The following is a 12,500-nucleotide window of genomic DNA, read 5'->3' on the forward strand; positions in this document are numbered from 1 at the left end:
CATGCTGCTGGCTTTGGCTGGGCTGCCTTGGCCGTGGCATGGCATGCTGCTGGCCTTGGCCTTGGCATGGCATGCTGCTGGCTTTGGCAGGCCTGCCTTGGCCGTGGCATGGCATGCTGCTGGCCTAGGCCTTGGCATGGCATGCTGCTGGCTTTGGCTGGGCTGCCTTGGCCGTGGCATGGCATGCTGCTGGCCTAGGCCTTGGCATGGCATGCTGCTGGCTTTGGCTGGGCTGCCTTGGCCGTGGCATGGCATGCTGCTGGCCTTGGCCTTGGCATGGCATGCTGCTGGCTTTGGCAGGCCTGCCTTGGCCGTGGCAAGGCATGCTGCTGGCCTAGGCCTTGGCATGGCATGCTGCTGGCTTTGGCTGGGCTGCCTTGGCCGTGGCATGGCATGCTGCTGGCCTTGGCCTTGGCATGGCATGCTGCTGGCTTTGGCTGGGCTGCCTTGGCCGTGGCATGGCATGCTGCTGGCCTTGGCCTTGGCATGGCATGCTGCTGGCTTTGGCTGGGCTGCCTTGGCCGTGGCATGGCATGCTGCTGGCCTTGGCCTTGGCCTTGGCATGGCAAGCTGCTGGCTTTGGCTGGGCTGCCTTGGCCGTGGCATGGCATGCTGCTGGCCTTGGCTGGGCTGCCTTGGCCGTGGCATGGCATGCTGCTGGCCTTGGCCTTGGCATGGCATGCTGCTGGCTTTATCTGGGCTGCCTTGGCCGTGGCATGGCATGCTGCTGGACTTGGCCTTGGCATGGCAAGCTGCTGGCTTTGGCTGGGCTGCCTTGGCCGTGGCATGGCATGCTGCTGGCCTTGGCATTGGCATGGCATGCTGCTGGCTTTGGCTGGCCTGCCTTGGCCGTGGCATGGCATGCTGCTGGCCTAGGCCTTGCCATGGCATGCTGCTGGCCTAGGCCTTGCCATGGCATGTTGCTGGCCTAGGCCTTGCCATGGCATGCTGCTGGCTTTGGCTGGGCTGCCTTGGCCGTGGCATGGCATGCTGCTGGCCTAGGCCTTGGCATGGCATGCTGCTGGCTTTGGCTGGGCTGCCTTGGCCGTGGCATGGCATGCTGCTGGCCTTGGCCTTGGCATGGCATGCTGCTGGCTTTGGCAGGCCCGCCTTGGCCGTTGCATGGCATGCTGCTGGCCTAGGCCTTGGCATGGCATGCTGCTGGCTTTGGCTGGGCTGCCTTGGCCGTGGCATGGCATGCTGCTGGCCTAGGCCTTGGCATGGCATGCTGCTGGCTTTGGCTGGGCTGCCTTGGCCGTGGCATGGCATGCTGCTGGCCTTGGCCTTGGCATGGCATGCTGCTGCCTTTGGCAGGCCTGCCTTGGCCGTGGCAAGGCATGCTGCTGGCCTAGGCCTTGGCATGGCATGCTGCTGGCTTTGGCTGGGCTGCCTTGGCCGTGGCATGGCATGCTGCTGGCCTTGTCCTTGGCATGGCATGCTGCTGGCTTTGGCTGGGCTGCCTTGGCCGTGGCATGGCATGCTGCTGGCCTTGGCCTTGGCATGGCATGCTGCTGGCTTTGGCTGGGCTGCCTTGGCCGTGGCATGGCATGCTGCTGGCCTTGGCCTTGGCCTTGGCATGGCAAGCTGCTGGCGTTGGCTGGGCTGCCTTGGCCGTGGCATGGCATGCTGCTGGCCTTGGCTGGGCTGCCTTGGCCGTGGCATGGCATGCTGCTGGCCTTGGCCTTGGCATGGCTTGCTGCTGGCTTTGGCTGGGCTGCCTTGGCCGTGGCATGGCATGCTGCTGGCCTTGGCCTTGGCATGGCAAGCTGCTGGCTTTGGCTGGGCTGCCTTGGCCGTGGCATGGCATGCTGCTGGCCTTGGCCTTGGCATGGCATGCTGCTGGCTTTGGCTGGCCTGCCTTGGCCGTGGCATGGCATGCTGCTGGCCTAGGCCTTGCCATGGCATGCTGCTGGCCTAGGCCTTGCCATGGCATGCTGCTGGCTTTGGCTGGGCTGCCTTGGCCGTGGCATGGCATGCTGCTGGCCTAGGCCTTGGCATGGCATGCTGCTGGCTTTGGCTGGGCTGCCTTGGCCGTGGCATGGCATGCTGCTGGCCTTGGCCTTGGCATGGCATGCTGCTGGCTTTGGCAGGCCTGCCTTGGCCGTGGCATGGCATGCTGCTGGCCTAGGCCTTGGCATGGCATGCTGCTGGCTTTGGCTGGGCTGCCTTGGCCGTGGCATGGCATGCTGCTGGCCTAGGCCTTGGCATGGCATGCTGCTGGCTTTGGCTGGGCAGCCTTGGCCGTGGCATGGCATGCTGCTGGCCTTGGCCTTGGCATGGCATGCTGCTGGCTTTGGCAGGCCTGCTTGGCCGTGGCAAGGCATGCTGCTGGCCTAGGCCTTGGCATGGCATGCTGCTGGCTTTGGCTGGGCTGCCTTGGCCGTGGCATGGCATGCTGCTGGCCTTGGCCTTGGCATGGCATGCTGCTGGCTTTGGCTGGGCTGCCTTGGCCGTGGCATGGCATGCTGCTGGCCTTGGCCTTGGAATGGCATGCTGCTGGCTTTGGCTGGGCTGCCTTGGCCGTGGCATGGCATGCTGCTGGCCTTGGCCTTGGCCTTGGCATGGCAAGCTGCTGGCTTTGGCTGGGCTGCCTTGGCCGTGGCATGGCATGCTGCTGGCCTTGGCTGGGCTGCCTTGGCCGTGGCATGGCATGCTGCTGGCCTTGGCCTTGGCATGGCATGCTGCTGGCTTTGGCTTGGCTGCCTTGGCCGTGGCATGGCATGCTGCTGGCCTTGGCCTTGGCATGGCAAGCTGCTGGCTTTGGCTGGGCTGCCTTGGCCGTGGCATGGCATGCTGCTGGCCTTGGCCTTGGCATGGCATGCTGCTGGCTTTGGCTGGCCTGCCTTGGCCGTGGCATGGCATGCTGCTGGCCTAGGCCTTGCCATGGCATGCTGCTGGCCTAGGCCTTGCCATGGCATGCTGCTGGCTTTGGCTGGGCTGCCTTGGCCGTGGCATGGCATGCTGCTGGCCTAGGCCTTGGCATGGCATGCTGCTGGCTTTGGCTGGGCTGCCTTGGCCGTGGCATGGCATGCTGCTGGCCTTGGCCTTGGCATGGCATGCTGCTGGCTTTGGCAGGCCTGCCTTGGCCGTGGCATGGCATGCTGCTGGCCTAGGCCTTGGCATGGCATGCTGCTGGCTTTGGCTGGGCTGCCTTGGCCGTGGCATGGCATGCTGCTGGCCTAGGCCTTGGCATGGCATGCTGCTGGCTTTGGCTGGGCTGCCTTGGCCGTGGCATGGCATGCTGCTGGCCTTGGCCTTGGCATGGCATGCTGCTGGCTTTGGCAGGCCTGCCTTGGCCGTGGCAAGGCATGCTGCTGGCCTAGGCCTTGGCATGGCATGCTGCTGGCTTTGGCTGGGCTGCCTTGGCCGTGGCATGGCATGCTGCTGGCCTTGGCCTTGGCATGGCATGCTGCTGGCTTTGGCTGGGCTGCCTTGGCCGTGGCATGGCATGCTGCTGGCCTTGGCCTTGGCATGGCATGCTGCTGGCTTTGGCTGGGCTGCCTTGGCCGTGGCATGGCATGCTGCTGGCCTTGGCCTTGGCCTTGGCATGGCAAGCTGCTGGCTTTGGCTGGGCTGCCTTGGCCGTGGCATGGCATGCTGCTGGCCTTGGCTGGGCTGCCTTGGCCGTGGCATGGCATGCTGCTGGGCTTGGCCTTGGCATGGCATGCTGCTGGCTTTGGCTGGGCTGCCTTGGCCGTGGCATGGCATGCTGCTGGCCTTGGCCTTGGCATGGCAAGCTGCTGGCTTTGGCTGGGCTGCCTTTGCCGTGGCATGGCATGCTGCTAGCCTTGGCCTTGGCATGGCATGCTGCTGGCTTTGGCTGGCCTGCCTTGGCCGTGGCATGGCATGCTGCTGGCCTAGGCCTTGCCATGGCATGCTGCTGGCCTAGGCCTTGGCATGGCATGCTGCTGGCTTTGGCTGGGCTGCCTTGGCCGTGGCATGGCATGCTGCTGGCCTAGGCCTTGGCATGGCATGCTGCTGGCTTTGGCTGGGCTGCCTTGGCCGTGGCATGGCATGCTGCTGGCCTTGGCCTTGGCATGGCATGCTGCTGGCTTTGGCAGGCCTGCCTTGGCCGTGGCAAGGCATGCTGCTGGCCTAGGCCTTGGCATGGCATGCTGCTGGCTTTGGCTGGGCTGCCTTGGCCGTGGCATGGCATGCTGCTGGCCTTGGCCTTGGCATGGCATGCTGCTGGCTTTGGCTGGGCTGCCTTGGCCGTGGCATGGCATGCTGCTGGCCTTGGCCTTGGCATGGCATGCTGCTGGCTTTGGCTGGGCTGCCTTGGCCGTGGCATGGCATGCTGCTGGCCTTGGCCTTGGCCTTGGCATGGCAAGCTGCTGGCGTTGGCTGGGCTGCCTTGGCCGTGGCATGGCATGCTGCTGGCCTTGGCTGGGCTGCCTTGGCCGTGGCATGGCATGCTGCTGGCCTTGGCCTTGGCATGGCTTGCTGCTGGCTTTGGCTGGGCTGCCTTGGCCGTGGCATGGCATGCTGCTGGCCTTGGCCTTGGCATGGCAAGCTGCTGGCTTTGGCTGGGCTGCCTTGGCCGTGGCATGGCATGCTGCTGGCCTTGGCCTTGGCATGGCATGCTGCTGGCTTTGGCTGGCCTGCCTTGGCCGTGGCATGGCATGCTGCTGGCCTAGGCCTTGCCATGGCATGCTGCTGGCCTAGGCCTTGCCATGGCATGCTGCTGGCTTTGGCTGGGCTGCCTTGGCCGTGGCATGGCATGCTGCTGGCCTAGGCCTTGGCATGGCATGCTGCTGGCTTTGGCTGGGCTGCCTTGGCCGTGGCATGGCATGCTGCTGGCCTTGGCCTTGGCATGGCATGCTGCTGGCTTTGGCAGGCCTGCCTTGGCCGTGGCATGGCATGCTGCTGGCCTAGGCCTTGGCATGGCATGCTGCTGGCTTTGGCTGGGCTGCCTTGGCCGTGGCATGACATGCTGCTGGCCTAGGCCTTGGCATGGCATGCTGCTGGCTTTGGCTGGGCAGCCTTGGCCGTGGCATGGCATGCTGCTGGCCTTGGCCTTGGCATGGCATGCTGCTGGCTTTGGCAGGCCTGCTTGGCCGTGGCAAGGCATGCTGCTGGCCTAGGCCTTGGCATGGCATGCTGCTGGCTTTGGCTGGGCTGCCTTGGCCGTGGCATGGCATGCTGCTGGCCTTGGCCTTGGCATGGCATGCTGCTGGCTTTGGCTGGGCTGCCTTGGCCGTGGCATGGCATGCTGCTGGCCTTGGCCTTGGAATGGCATGCTGCTGGCTTTGGCTGGGCTGCCTTGGCCGTGGCATGGCATGCTGCTGGCCTTGGCCTTGGCCTTGGCATGGCAAGCTGCTGGCTTTGGCTGGGCTGCCTTGGCCGTGGCATGGCATGCTGCTGGCCTTGGCTGGGCTGCCTTGGCCGTGGCATGGCATGCTGCTGGCCTTGGCCTTGGCATGGCATGCTGCTGGCTTTGGCTTGGCTGCCTTGGCCGTGGCATGGCATGCTGCTGGCCTTGGCCTTGGCATGGCAAGCTGCTGGCTTTGGCTGGGCTGCCTTGGCCGTGGCATGGCATGCTGCTGGCCTTGGCCTTGGCATGGCATGCTGCTGGCTTTGGCTGGCCTGCCTTGGCCGTGGCATGGCATGCTGCTGGCCTAGGCCTTGCCATGGCATGCTGCTGGCCTAGGCCTTGCCATGGCATGCTGCTGGCTTTGGCTGGGCTGCCTTGGCCGTGGCATGGCATGCTGCTGGCCTAGGCCTTGGCATGGCATGCTGCTGGCTTTGGCTGGGCTGCCTTGGCCGTGGCATGGCATGCTGCTGGCCTTGGCCTTGGCATGGCATGCTGCTGGCTTTGGCAGGCCTGCCTTGGCCGTGGCATGGCATGCTGCTGGCCTAGGCCTTGGCATGGCATGCTGCTGGCTTTGGCTGGGCTGCCTTGGCCGTGGCATGGCATGCTGCTGGCCTAGGCCTTGGCATGGCATGCTGCTGGCTTTGGCTGGGCTGCCTTGGCCGTGGCATGGCATGCTGCTGGCCTTGGCCTTGGCATGGCATGCTGCTGGCTTTGGCAGGCCTGCCTTGGCCGTGGCAAGGCATGCTGCTGGCCTAGGCCTTGGCATGGCATGCTGCTGGCTTTGGCTGGGCTGCCTTGGCCGTGGCATGGCATGCTGCTGGCCTTGGCCTTGGCATGGCATGCTGCTGGCTTTGGCTGGGCTGCCTTGGCCGTGGCATGGCATGCTGCTGGCCTTGGCCTTGGCATGGCATGCTGCTGGCTTTGGCTGGGCTGCCTTGGCCGTGGCATGGCATGCTGCTGGCCTTGGCCTTGGCCTTGGCATGGCAAGCTGCTGGCTTTGGCTGGGCTGCCTTGGCCGTGGCATGGCATGCTGCTGGCCTTGGCTGGGCTGCGTTGGCCGTGGCATGGCATGCTGCTGGGCTTGGCCTTGGCATGGCATGCTGCTGGCTTTGGCTGGGCTGCCTTGGCCGTGGCATGGCATGCTGCTGGCCTTGGCCTTGGCATGGCAAGCTGCTGGCTTTGGCTGGGCTGCCTTTGCCGTGGCATGGCATGCTGCTAGCCTTGGCCTTGGCATGGCATGCTGCTGGCTTTGGCTGGCCTGCCTTGGCCGTGGCATGGCATGCTGCTGGCCTAGGCCTTGCCATGGCATGCTGCTGGCCTAGGCCTTGGCATGGCATGCTGCTGGCTTTGGCTGGGCTGCCTTGGCCGTGGCATGGCATGCTGCTGGCCTAGGCCTTGGCATGGCATGCTGCTGGCTTTGGCTGGGCTGCCTTGGCCGTGGCATGGCATGCTGCTGGCCTTGGCCTTGGCATGGCATGCTGCTGGCTTTGGCAGGCCTGCCTTGGCCGTGGCAAGGCATGCTGCTGGCCTAGGCCTTGGCATGGCATGCTGCTGGCTTTGGCTGGGCTGCCTTGGCCGTGGCATGGCATGCTGCTGGCCTTGGCCTTGGCATGGCATGCTGCTGGCTTTGGCTGGGCTGCCTTGGCCGTGGCATGGCATGCTGCTGGCCTTGGCCTTGGCATGGCATGCTGCTGGCTTTGGCTGGGCTGCCTTGGCCGTGGCATGGCATGCTGCTGGCCTTGGCCTTGGCCTTGGCATGGCAAGCTGCTGGCTTTGGCTGGCCTGCCTTGGCCGTGGCATGCCATGCTGCTGGCCATGGCCTTGGGGCTGGGCTGCCTTGGCTGGGGTTCTTATCACTAGACGTGCGTTGCGTGCGAAGGCGTGCAAAGGCGTGCGCGACCATGCGCGCAACACGCGCACCGTGGTCAAAAGACCACGCGCGCGGTATTCGCACAGGCCACGCTGCCCACGCCGCGGGCATGCCAGGCCAGGCTGCCCTGGGCGGCTGCATGCCAGGCCGCCCAGGCCGTGCGCATGCCATGCCGTGCTGCCCAGGCCAGCTGCATGCCAGGCCGCCCAGGCCGTGCGCATGCCATGCCGTGCTGCCCACGCCGCGGGCATGCCAGGCCGGCTGCATGCCAGGCCGCCCAGGCCGTGCGCATGCCATGCCGTGCTGCCCACGCCGCGGGCATGCCAGGCCGGCTGCATGCCAGGCCGCCCAGGCCGTGCGCATGCCATGCCGTGCTGCCCATGCCGCGCGCATGCCAGGCCGCCCACGCCCGCGCGGATGCCACGCCATGCTGCCCAAAGCCGCGCCCAGGCCGCGCAAGGCCGCGGCCAGGCCGCCCAAGGCCGCGCCCAGGCCGCGCAAGGCCGCGCCCAGGCCGCCCAAGGCCGCGCCCAGGCCGCGCAAGGCCGCGCCCAGGCCGCGCAAGGCCGCGCCCAGGCCGCCCAAGGCCGCGCCCAGGCCGCGCAAGGCCGCGCCCAGGCCGCGCAAGGCCGCCCAAGGCCGCGGTCCAGGCCGCCCAAGGCCGCGGCCGAGCCGCCCCAGGCCGCAGCCCAGGCCGCGGTCGAGCCGCAGTGCATGTAACCCAAGGCCGCAGCCCAGGCCGCGCCCAACATGGGGCGTACCTGCCACTGCCTTGCCCTGGGCAAGGGAGGTGCCCCCCCCTTATAATAGCCTGTTAAGCCCTTTTCAGTCTGGCAGGAGGAAACATCAAGCATGTTCGAGGAGTCATAATGGGGTTTTTTTAAAAAGTAATGGTTTTTTGCCAAAACTTTCAACATGAAAGTTGTAGGAAATAATTTAATACACCATAAAAAAAATTAAAAAAAATATTTTTTTACCGAAAATATTTTATTTTAATTTATTTCGATATTAATACTTAAAAAATAATAAAAATTAATAAAAATGGTCAACAAATTATGGAAAAATTCCCATAATTAAAGGATGATTCACTAGTAATTATAGAAATTATTAAATTATTTTTTTCATTTTTTTTATTTTATTTTGATTTTTTTATGCCAAATAAGGGCTTTAAAAATTCGAAAAGCTCCAGAAAAATTGCAAAAAAATAGGGAATGACATTTAAAATTGATTGTAGTGCATTTTTAATTGTGTTGCACGGTTTGGGTAAGATTATAAAAGAATCATGTTCAAAAAGATCGATCGAGGCGGTGGCATGCCATGGCCTTGGCCTTGGCCATGCCTTGCACAGGGACTTGGCCTTGCCCACTGCCTTGGCCTTGGCCTTGGCCTTGGCTTTGGCCTTGGCCTTGGCCTTGGCATGGCATGGCATGCTCGCCGAGGCCGTGGCATGCCTTGCTGCTAGCCAAGGCCGTGGCGTTGCATGCTCGCCCAGCCCGTGGCATGCCATGCTCGCCCAGCCCGTGGCACGCCATGTTGGCCCAAGGCATTGGCATGGCATGCCGGCCAAGGCATGCTGGCCAACGTTGCACAAGGCGGTGCCATGGCATGGCATGCTGACCAAGACCGTGCCATGGCATGCTGGGCGAGGCCGGGGCATGGCATGCTGGCCGAGGCCGTGGCTTGCCATGCCGCCACGGCCGTGGCATGCCGGGCAACGGACCGGCATGGCCCAGCCCGTGGCACGCCATGTTGGCCCAAGGCATTGGCATGGCATGCCGGCCAAGGCATGCTGGCCAACGCTGCGGCACGGCGTGCTGGACAAGGCGGTGCCATGGCATGGCATGCTGACCGAGGCCGTGGCATGGCATGTTGGGCGACGCCGTAGCAAGGCATGCGGGCCGAGGCCGTGGCATGGCATGTTTGCAACGCCGTGGCAAGACATGCGGGCCGTGGCATGGCATGGCATGCGGGCCGAGGCCGTGGCACGACATGTTGGCCAAGGCTAAGGCATGGCACGCCGGGCAACGCGGTGGCATGGCATGCCGGGCAACGCGGTGGCAAGGCATGCGGGCCGGGGCCGTGGCATGGCATGTTGGGCGACGCCGTAGCAAGGCATGCGGTCCGAGGCCGTGGCATGTCATGCGGGCCGAGGCCGTGGCATGGCATGCGGGCCGAGGCCGTGGCATGGCATGTTGGGCGACGCCGTAGCAAGGCATGCGGGCCGAGGCCGTGGCATGTCATGCGAGCCGAGGCCGTGGCATGGCATGCGGGCCGAGGCCGTGGCATGGCAAGTTGGGCGACGTCGTGGCAAGGCATGCGGGCCGAGGCCGTGGCATGTCATGCGGGCCGAGGCCGTGGCTTGGCATGCGGGCCGAGGCCGTGGCATGGAATGTTGGGCGACGCCGTAGCAAGGCATGCGGGCCGAGGCCGTGGCATGTCATGCGGGCCGAGGCCGTGGCATGGCATGCGGGCCGAGGCCGTGTCATGGCAAGTTTGGCCCAGGCCGTGGCTCGACATGTTGGCCAAGGCTAAGGCATGGCACGCCGGTCAACGCGGTGGCATGGCATGCTGGGCAACGCGGTGGCAAGGCATGCGGGCCGAGGCCGTGGCATGGCATGTTGGGCAACGCCGTAGCAAGGCATGCGGGCCGAGGCCGTGGCATGGCATGCGGGCCGTGGCCGTGGCATGGCATGTTGGGCGACGCCGTGGCATGGCATGCGGGCCGAGGCCGTGGCATGGCATGTTTGGCAACGCCGTGGCAAGACATGCGGGCCGTGGCATGGCATGGCATGCGGGCCGAGGCCGTGGCATGGCATGCGGGTCGAGGCCGTGGCATGTCATGCGGGCCGAGGCCGTGGCATGTAATGCGGGCCGAGGCCGTGGCATGTAATGCGGGCCGAGGCCGTGGCATGTAATGCGGGTCGAGGCCGTGGCATGGCATGTTGGGCGACGCCGTACCAAGGCATGCGGGCCGAGGCCGTGGCATGGCATGCGGGCCGAGGCCGTGGCATGGCATGTTGGGCGACGCCGTAGCAAGGCATGCGGGCCGAGGCCGTGGCTCGACATGTTGGCCAAGGCTAAGGCATGGCACGCCGGGCAACGCGGTGGCATGGCATGCTGGGCAACGCGGTGGCAAGGCATGCGGGCCGAGGCCGTGGCATGGCATGTCGGGCAACGCCGTAGCAAGGCATGCGGGCCGAGGTCGTGGCATGGCATGCGGGCCGTGGCCGTGGCCGTGGCATGGCATGTTGGGCGACGCCGTGGCATGGCATGCGGGCCGAGGCCGTGGCATGGCATGTTTCGCAACGCCGTGGCAAGACATGCGGGCCGAGGCCGTGGCATGGCATGCGGGCCGAGGCCGTGGCATGCCATGTTGGGCAACGCCGTAGCAAGGCATGCGGGCCGAGGCCGTGGCATGGCATGCGGGCCGTGGCCGCGGCATGGCATGTTGGGCGACGCCGTGGCATGGCATGCGGGCCGAGGCCGTGGCATGGCATGTTTGGCAACGCCGTGGCAAGACATGCGGGCCGTGGCATGGCATGTTGGGCAACGCCGTGGCAAGGCATGCGGGCCGAGGCCGTGGCATGGCATGCGGGCCGAGGCCGTGGCATGTCATGCGGGCCGAGGCCGTGGCATGGCATGCGGGCCGAGGCCGTGGCATGGCATGCGGGCCGAGGCCGTGGCATGGCATGCGGGCCGAGGCCGTGGCATGGCATGCGGGCCGAGGCCGTGGCATGGCATGTTGGACGACGCCGTAGCAAGGCATGCGGGCCGGGGCCGTGGCATGGCATGTTTGGCAACGCCGTGGCATGACATGCGGGCCGTGGCATGGCATGGCATGCGGGCCGAGGCCGTGGCGTGGCATGTTGGGCAACGCCGTGGCAAGGCATGCGGGCCGAGGCCGTGGCATGGCATGCGGGCCGAGGCCGTGGCATGTCATGCGGGCCGAGGCCGTGGCATGGCATGCGGGGCGAGGCCGTGGCATGGCATGCGGGGCGAGGCCGTGGCATGGCATGTTGGGCGACGCCGTAGCAAGGCATGCGGGCCGAGGCCGTGGCTCGACATGTTGGCCAAGGCTAAGGCATGGCACGCCGGGCAACGCGGTGGCATGGCATGCTGGGCAACGCGGTGGCAAGGCATGCGGGCCGAGGCCGTGGCATGGCATGTTGGGCAACGCCGTAGCAATGCATGCGGGCCGAGGCCGTGGCATGGCATGCGGGCCGTGGCCGGGGCATGGCATGTTGGGCGACGCCGTGGCATGGCATGCGGGCCGAGGCCGTGGCATGGCATGTTTGGCAACGCCGTGGCAAGACATGCGGGCCGTGGCATGGCATGGCATGCGGGCCGAGGCCGTGGCATGGCATGTTGGGCAACGCCGTGGCAAGGCATGCGGGCCGCTGCCGTGGCATGGCATGCGGGCCGAGGCCGTGGCATGGCATGTTGGGCGACGCCGTAGCAAGGCATGCAGGCCGAGGCCGTGCCTCGACATGTTGGCCAAGGCTAAGGCATGGCACGCCGGGCGACGCGGTGGCATGGCATGCTGGGCAACGCGGTGGCAAGGCATGCGGGCCGAGGCCGTGGCGTGGCATGTTGGGCAACGCCGTAGCAAGGCATGCGGGCCGAGGCCGTGGCTCGACATGTTGGCCAAGGCTAAGGCATGGCAAGCCGGGCAACGCGGTGGCAATGCATGCTGGGCAACGCGGTGGCAAGGCATGCGGGCCGAGGCCGTGGCATGGCATGTTGGGCGACGCCGTGGCATGGCATGCGGGCCGAGGCCGTGGCATGGCATGTTTGGCAACGCCGTGGCAAGACATGCGGGCCGTGGCATGTCATGGCATGCGGGCCGAGGCCGTGGCCGTAGCAAGGCATGCGGGCCGAGGCCGTGGCATGGCATGCGGGCCGAGGCCGTGGCATGTCATGCGGGCCGAGGCCGTGGCATGGCATGCGGGCCGAAGCCGGGGCATGGCATGCGGGCCGAGGCCGTGGCATGGCATGCGGGTCGAGGACGTGGCATGGCATGCGGGCCGAGGCCGTGGCATGGCATGTTGGGCGACGCCGTAGCAAGGCATGCGGGCCGAGGCCGTGGCATGGCATGTTGGGCGACGCCGTAGCAAGGCATGCGGGCCGAGGCCGTGGCTCGACATGTTGGCCAAGGCTAAGGCATGGCACGCCGGGCAACGCGGTGGCATGGCATGCTGGGCAACGCGGTGGCAAGGCATGCGGGCCGAGGCCGTGGCATGGCATGTTGGGCAACGCCGTAGCAATGCATGCGGGCCGAGGCCGTGGCATGGCATGCGGGCCGTGGCCGGGGCATGG

The sequence above is a fragment of the Camellia sinensis genome, chromosome 6 (assembly GCF_055761805.1).
Source record: "Camellia sinensis isolate YWXY chromosome 6, ASM5576180v1, whole genome shotgun sequence".
NCBI classification, from domain to species: domain Eukaryota; kingdom Viridiplantae; phylum Streptophyta; class Magnoliopsida; order Ericales; family Theaceae; genus Camellia; species Camellia sinensis.